This window comes from Triticum aestivum, chromosome 6D (assembly GCF_018294505.1).
Source record: "Triticum aestivum cultivar Chinese Spring chromosome 6D, IWGSC CS RefSeq v2.1, whole genome shotgun sequence".
Lineage (NCBI taxonomy): Eukaryota > Viridiplantae > Streptophyta > Magnoliopsida > Poales > Poaceae > Triticum > Triticum aestivum.
Window position 1 is genome coordinate 408,764,443 of NC_057811.1, and position 8,255 is coordinate 408,772,697.

An 8,255-nucleotide genomic window follows, 5' to 3' on the forward strand; every position below is an offset into this window, starting at 1 on the left:
GACCAGAGATGAAAAAGTCAGTCGACTGACGTGTAGCCTCACCCCGCACGTACACATGCACACACGCAACACTTGCACGAACACACGCATGCATGCAGGCGTGCAACACTGACACGTACACATAACGAACACACGCACGCATGCAGGCGTGCAACATTGGCACGCACATGCACTCACGAACACACGCACGTACGGACACATGCATGCAACACTGAAACGTACACATGCACGCATGCAACACTCGCACGCCTGCATGCACACCGCACACAACGCAAGACACACACTCAACCTATACGTGCATGCACTCTTTGTTAAGGACATGGATTGTTACGGGTATTAATCAGTCTAATCCTTTTTTGCAAGGTTTAATCAATCTTATCTGTGATAAGCAGAACATTGATGTTTGCAGCGGTCTTTATGAATCACAACGTATTGAACGGGCTATCAACGTATATATGAAAATTTTAAATTTCTCTTACATTATGCAGTAGGCTTATCTAGATGAAATAGATGACGTCACACTCAATGAACAATCATCGGTTTATGAAATGCCCGCTTCTGATCGCCCTAGCCCACCAAAAGTTCCTCTACCATGCGCTGCCTGCGTTGGGTCACTGACATGCAGGCCATGTACCCAAAGAGCCCACACGTCAGTGGAAGAATGGCGCGGTGTCGTACGTCAGAGTCGAGGGCGCCACTCGATGCACGCCCGGCTAAACACGCCTCCTTGCCGCATTCAAACGCCTCCATGAAACCCGTGTGGAAGCCGAGAAACCCACTCTGGACACACGTCCGTTCATGACCGGGCCGACATTAAATGCAACGCCGGCCGAGCTCCTCCTGTCCGCCGTCTATTTAAACGAGGCCACACGCTGGCCAAGAATCGCACCCCTCCGCTGCTCCCCTATCTCCTCCTTCACCATTTTGTCCACTCTTACATTGGCTTACGAAGAGTAGTTATCCTGCATCCAAGCCGGCTGGGTGGCCCGCCGAGCCCGCCGGACATGAGCTATGCCGCTCGCTGATCCACCTCCCTCCCCTCGTCCAACTGAGCCAGCTGCTACCCCAAGCCGATGCGCGGTCCAGCAACTCGCCGCTCCAGGCCAGCTCGATGAGGAGCGGTGCACGAGCGTCATCGCTACCGTCCACGCCGCCGCCTCGTACTGCGCCTCCCGTGTCTTGGACCGCGTCTCCCATTTCTTTGGCCGAGACTCCCATGCCGGCGGCCGCGCCATGCAAGCAAAGACAAAAGCCGGGTGCGCGGAGAGCGACGAGTCGGTGGCCAGCGCCTCCGCGTCCACCGCCATCATCGAGGAGAAGTAGAACACGGGAGGCCGCCGCCGCTTGGGCGGTAGGTAGATGTAGACAGGTACCTTTGATGTTTGAACTTATTTGCGATTTTGCTTGCCCATGAAGGCCACCGCGGAGGCGACACCGGCGTACACAGCAGGTGTCTTGCCGGATCCTTTTGTTGCGAGGATCTTCATCGACCCCGCATGGGCTCCACGGAAGCGGAGAAGCCCCTTCCACCATCATCTTGGGCATCAGCCAACCATATCAGTTGGGCAGCGGGGAAGCGAGCCGTCCTTTGCGCTGAAGCATATACCTTCGGGGCTCCCGACAGTCCGATGATCGTGCTGCCGGACATGAGGAACACAAATGAATCGGCGGGCGACCATTTAGGCCAGGTATTATATACCTGTGCTATCCAGAACTAGCACCGCTTAGTTGATTTGAATGTAATGAAATCCGTCATGTTTTTATGAAAATCCGGTATTTTATACGAATTTCGTCATTGTTTATGAGAAATATCACCGTGTTTGCATGAATTTCGTCCGGTTGGTTGAGTTGCTGTCAGAATGTGTGCGGCTACGGTTGGATGGCATAATATGCGGGTCGACGGTCGGTCTACGGCCAGCGTGGTGGGACAAAAAAAGCACAGCTCGTGCGAGCTTGTCTCCAACGTGCGCGCTGGAGGATGCATGAGCACCCGAGCCATTCCTCGTTCATCGGTGGCAAAGGCACCGGTGGACAAAAGGGTCGCCAATATTTTGGCTACCCTGGGCAAAATCCAAACAGCCCCTCTCAGCAGATTCAAATCCCTCGTTCGCCGTGAAATTTTGCCATGTGTTGTTTTCATGGACTAGCAAGATGCCCGTGCATTGCACGGAACATCAGGATGCATTTTTTTACAAAATACCCTTTGTGATTGACCCATGCAGGAGTAATCCCATGTGTAAAAACTAATGATATCTTGAGAATTTTATTGGAAAAATGGTATCTCAAGAATTTCATCAAAAAAATGATATCTCGAGAAAGATGAGAGATAAGGTGAGGAGGAGTGGGGCGTGGTGGTGGCTGGTGGTCGGACTGGGTGGAGGCATGGGGATGGACGGCGCATTATGTCTAGGTTTGTATCTCTCTCTCACACACCCACATAGGTGGGGGACGTGCACGAAGAGAAGAGGTGCACGCACGGCGCACGTACTCCCGTCTCTTTCCCAGCCACACCCGCGCGGGTACACGGTGGAGCTCATTTCTGTACGAAAAGGCAGCCCACGTGGTAATTTGACACATGTACTGGTTGTCCACTTGATGGAGGATCGTCTACCACGGGTGAACAAACAAATAGCGACTTGACGCGTCATATGGGGCCTACCTTAGAGGCAAGGTTCTATACACTCGAGATGCTCTGTACGTAATTATTACTTTTGATGTGTCCCGTCAACTCGCGGAACAAGGAGAAGCTTGCTTACTACGCCGTCTCCCCCGCCCACGGGCGCGGTGGCTCGCAGGACGAGGTGAAGCTTGCTTACTATGCCTATGCCCGCTCCCTAGCCCACGCGCGCGGTGGCTCGCAGGACGAGGAGAAAATTTTACTACTCCCTCCGTTTACTCCTCGTCCCTACCTTGGTTAGAGAGATTATCATATTCTTTGGAATATATGTCTTTTAGTAGTACTCCCTCCTTTCCAGTTTATGGCTCGATTTCCTTGGAGTAGTATATAGGAGTAGTACTACTACAGCAATTTCCTTGGAGTCCGTGGTGCAGCAAGCTACCCTAGGCTATGTTACTACTCCCTCCTATCCAGTTTATGGCTCAATTTCAAAATCTCTCCAACCAAGGTAGGCGATGAGTGGTGGAATTAATTTCGTAGTTTGCACAAGTAATGTACGCTCGTTTTTCTCAAGAATTTATGTTTACCAAGGCATTAATTAGAACGAATGCATGCATGACCACTAAATTTCCATGAACTTTTACATGCATTGGTGAGTTTTCTCTTGACAATGCTTGCATTGGGTGATTTAACGCACCTCGAAATCCAACACGTGATGGTACTACTACTACTAGTAGAATTGAGACTTATAAAACAGAAAAACAATTTTTTTTAGACGAGCCCTATAAACCGGAAAGGAGGGAGTAATAAGTATACTACCTCCATAGTGGGTACGTACTCCGTAAAATCAGATTTTCCCAAAACTAAGTCGCTCAACCTTTATTTGCTTGTTTCCCTTCCTGCCTCGTTGCCTCGAACAGACTATGCCAAACTCCCCTGCCTGCCGCGCGGGAAAAGACCCGCCCTCGCCTTTTTTTAGTCTGGTTTTGTATCGATGGATCACACGAAGGAGAAAAAACCAAGTCGTGTCTTGTACTCCTCCGTCAACGCTCGCTTTCATGAATTATGTACTTCCTCTCGCCGACATGTGGGACATATAGCAACCGGGTTGACATGTCATGCACCAAATAACAGTGCAGAACAGCAGGGGGGACGCACCCCAGTCGTACCGCCCCAGTAGTAGTAATGAGCAATGAGACGTCAAATCACAATGCCGCACCTTCACAGACGGACGAAGCAACCATTATTTCACACTTCGCTTCGCAATCATCTCCTTCAACACAACCACATAATATTGTTTCTGCCATTGTTCTGCCTCAAGAGGGACACGCGCATCACCTTGGTACATCATGACACATGGGACCGCATGACAGGCCATGCTCCCCCGCCCATCGCTCGGTAAAATCACCTCATTTTTACTACTTCCTCTGTATCGGTTTACAGGGCATGCACGTTGTTCTAGGTTGAGAATTTAACTGGCTATATATGTGATGAACAGTATATGTTTAGAAACTACATCCGCTTAAGAATCGAATGATATACTTTTTGTGACATAGTAACTCATATTTAGTTAGTCAAATGGATGACCGAGAACTACGTGCGCGCCCTATAAACCAAGACGGAGAGGGTAGTACAGTACGTATCTTTTCTCTACTCCTATAGAAGACTCAGTTGGTGATGATGGTGTGTCTGCCATCCGTCATTTCTGACCATCAGATCTGCATCTAACGACTATGATATAAGTCGTGGAATTTTTGCAACAAGACCCCACTCCTCTGCTCCAATTTGCAGAAACCCCTTAGTATCTTGAAACCAACCACATCCCTCCCCCACCTCATCAAAACAGACACAAGGAATATATTTTGAGTGAAACCTAATACGAGTATATTTCTAGTGATATATACACCAAACTATAGTGTTTTTCTTTCAAGTTTGTGAACATGTATTATTCTATTTTGGATCCGTTGCAACGCACGGGCACATTGCTAGTTAGATAAATATAGTCGGGATTCACCAAGGAGCAAAACCAAGTGGTAGGCTGCTCCTGTCATGTTGGCATAGCAACTCAGGGCTCATTCGCTTTGGAGGAAATCAGAACGTAGGAATTAGGAGTAGTATAGGAATTTGATAGGATGGCATTTTCCATCCTAAGGAATTGACTTGCCTCGTTCCTACGCGCAAAATGAGCTTTGAGTGGACGTGTAGTTTCCTCCAAAAACACAGGAAATGAGTAGTATTCCTACAAAATTCCTATACGCATTTCATATAAACCGAATGCATGTATAGTAAATTTTCCTCTGGAATCCTTGTTCCTATGTTATTCCTATGAAAATCCTCCAAACCGAATGAGGGCTCAAGCAGGGTCAGTTCGCACACGAAATGGTGACACACTTAATAGGACCCCTTTGGCCGACATGTGGCTCATCCACCGTCTTGTTCCACGTGCGATGCACCAAATTACAGTTCGGAGCAGCGGTTGGACTTGGAGGCACCCCAGCCGTAGCGTTGCTGTAGTAGTAAATGAGCGATGAGGGGTCAAATCACAAAGCCCCACCTTTCCCGCATTAAGCTGGACGGACGAAGCAACCATCATTTCACTCTAGGGCGCAAGAGCATAAAGAAAAGAGCAAACCAATGATGCGTGCGGCAGCTACCTAGGGCACCCTAGGGTAGGGGCCTCCACTACAAATCCATTTTTTAAGGCGCCTCCACTACCAATCCGCTTCTCCCTCGTCCTCTTGAAGAAAACCGATGATGCGTGCGGCGGTAGGCTTTGTAGGAGTACTATGGCGTGCGGGGCCACGTCATAGTAAACGGGAGAGGGATTGAGTTTGAGTCGACGCCTTAATATGCGTGGGCTGCTTGGTTTTACGGGAACGAGGCAGAATTTTGGGTTCGGGCACCAGTGGAGATATACATACAAAAAATTGTGGACGTAGGTTCAACCGAAAGGCAATGATGCATGGGCCCTGCATTTTGATATACCCGCGGCCGCGTGAAATTTTCTACTCTACCTAAAACTAGTAAGGTACACATGCATTGAACGCATGAGATTTGGAAACCAAATTATGAATAAATACACACTATAGCATGTAAAGCTTTGAGTCATATATGCATGATGTAGATGTTCGTTTAGTTCTTATAGTTAATCTCATTCAAAATCAATTAGTTTTATAAAAAAGTTAAGATTCATGGGATTGTGCATTGTAAAGCATAAAGGCAAAAACAAATAATGGCAATTCATTTAGAAAAAAAATTGGGTAATTATGATACGGAAGATTCTAGAACAAAGGAGAAGTGCTTGTGTTTTGGGAAAGCATGCACGACCCACATCTCTTATGGTTGATATGTCACGAAACAAGAAACGAGGAGGGAGTTAATGTACCGTGCCAAAGCGTTTTGGGATTATTTGGTTTTCGGAAGATGACTTACACACCTAGACGGAGGGAGTACAAAGAGAAAAAATGAATTGCAGTTAAAAGAATGACATGTCTAACAAAAATGTGAATGTGAACTACATATGTGTGCACGTGACCAGCACATACATTGTTAATGCAAAATTTAATGCAAGAAATAACTTATGAGTAACATGCACGAATTGATGATGTGGTGCTTGCATGCATAGAGTAGAAAAAACAATGTGATTTATGACTTGCTTGCATGACGTGTTCTTGTGCCATAGTTGCATGTCTAGGAAAAAAGCCACTAGTGGGTTGTACTAGCTATTTAGGAATAGAAGATGTATACATGGCAGTTGTAGGGAAAGAGATGACTTGTATCTCAATTCCCATGAGTAGGGATTGGAAAAGATATGTCATTTGGTTCACATCATAGGAACTTTTCTATTGAATCTAGAGATGAGATGTATCTCAATTCCTATGAGGAGGGATTAGAAAAGAGATGTCATTTGGGTCACATCATAGGAACTTTTCTATTGAATATACGCTAATGTTTATTTTTCTTTGAAATTATGGGAGTATAGGAATCCATTCATATGAACCAAGTGGCTCTAAAGCTATAAAAATGATATCATGTTTATTTCCTTTGAAATGTGGAGTATATGAATCTATTCCTATGAACCAATTGGCTCTAAAGGAAAAAATCCTATAAAAATCATATCATATAGAGTACCTATGATATTCCTCCACACCAAAGGATGGTTGAAATTGTTGCAGGTGATACGACAGTCTTTCTTTGTAGACCCCCCCATCTTTATAGTTACCTCTCGAAGATGAATGAAATGATATATACTGGGTATTCTATATGTGCATTTTGGTACACGAAAACTACGTAAAAGTTTGCGATGTTTGAATTTTCAATAAAGCTATATGCACAGCATTTTGGAACGGGGGGAGGAGCATACGGCATTTGCTAACACTCACGTGGAAGATTTGTGTGTAGGAGGAGTGGCTGCTCTGTTAAATGACATGGCAAAACTGACACTGTTGGATGCCGATCTAACGGTTCTTACGGCGTTCGTCAGGAAACGGCTTGTGGCGAACGTTTGTCGGATAATGATTTACGGACACATGCATTGCATTGATACATGCCCCCCTCTCTCTCACGCACACACGCACCCTCACGAGTCACGACTCTCCCGAGTCCTCTCACACCCATCGTCTATCTGCAGGTAGACGTCACACACATATGTGCTCTTCACACCCTACCCTCAGAACTTCTAAAAAACAAAAGACGTCGCACACCTTTTATTTTAGCTCACACGTCACACACTTATACTATTACACTTGTGGCAAACGTTCTTTAGGCATAGTATATTGTACTCTCACGAAAAGAAGCGGTGCACGCACGCACTAGTTCTCTCACACCCACTCACGGGTACACGTAGGAGCGCATTTTTTGAAGCTGGTACAACAAAATCACTCCACTATATATATAAGCAGGAGCCTTAGCGCTTGCTTTACTAGGGTTCCTCTCTTTCACTCTCTCATGCTCTCCAGATCTAAGCAAGACATAGGTGGCCACACTCTCTCTTTGCTCATGGCTGGTCACAAATCTGGCTGGACCACCTCGACCGGGGCAGGGGTGTAGGTGCATCGTTCATGCTGTCGGCGGCGGCGAGGGAGGAGACCAACGGCTGCCCGCACATCCCGATCGGCGGCTGTGCCGTTCTCTCCGAGAGAGCGCCGGCTCGGGAGGGCCTCCGAACCCTTCTTCCTCCCTGCGGTATTGTGGCCAAGATGCGGCCTCCCAACGCCGTCTTTGCCACATGCCGATGACCCTCAGGTATATATTCCTTCGAAACCTACCTTGCTCTACTGCCCCAGCTCCCCACGTGGCTGCGTGTGGATCTTTTTCTACTTCCGTCAGTTGTTCCAAAGCCACCTAGACTTTTACTATTATTAGAGGTAAAGGTAGTTCATATAGTCGAATCTAAGAGTTGGTTCAAACAGGGAAGGAAGTGGGATAGATATAGCATGAATCTAGGACTTGGTTCTAAGAGGAAACATGGGAAAGTAGTAGATACTGGCTACCCAACCGTTCTATTGGTTGAAAAGGCGAAGAAAGCATGGTGGATGGCGAAGGGTGGGGGAAGTGGACCTGTCTCTTGGTTGAAAAAGGAAAGAAAGTGAGGGGTGTTGGGGGACAACGCAAATGAGAATGAGCAGGTCTAGATTTC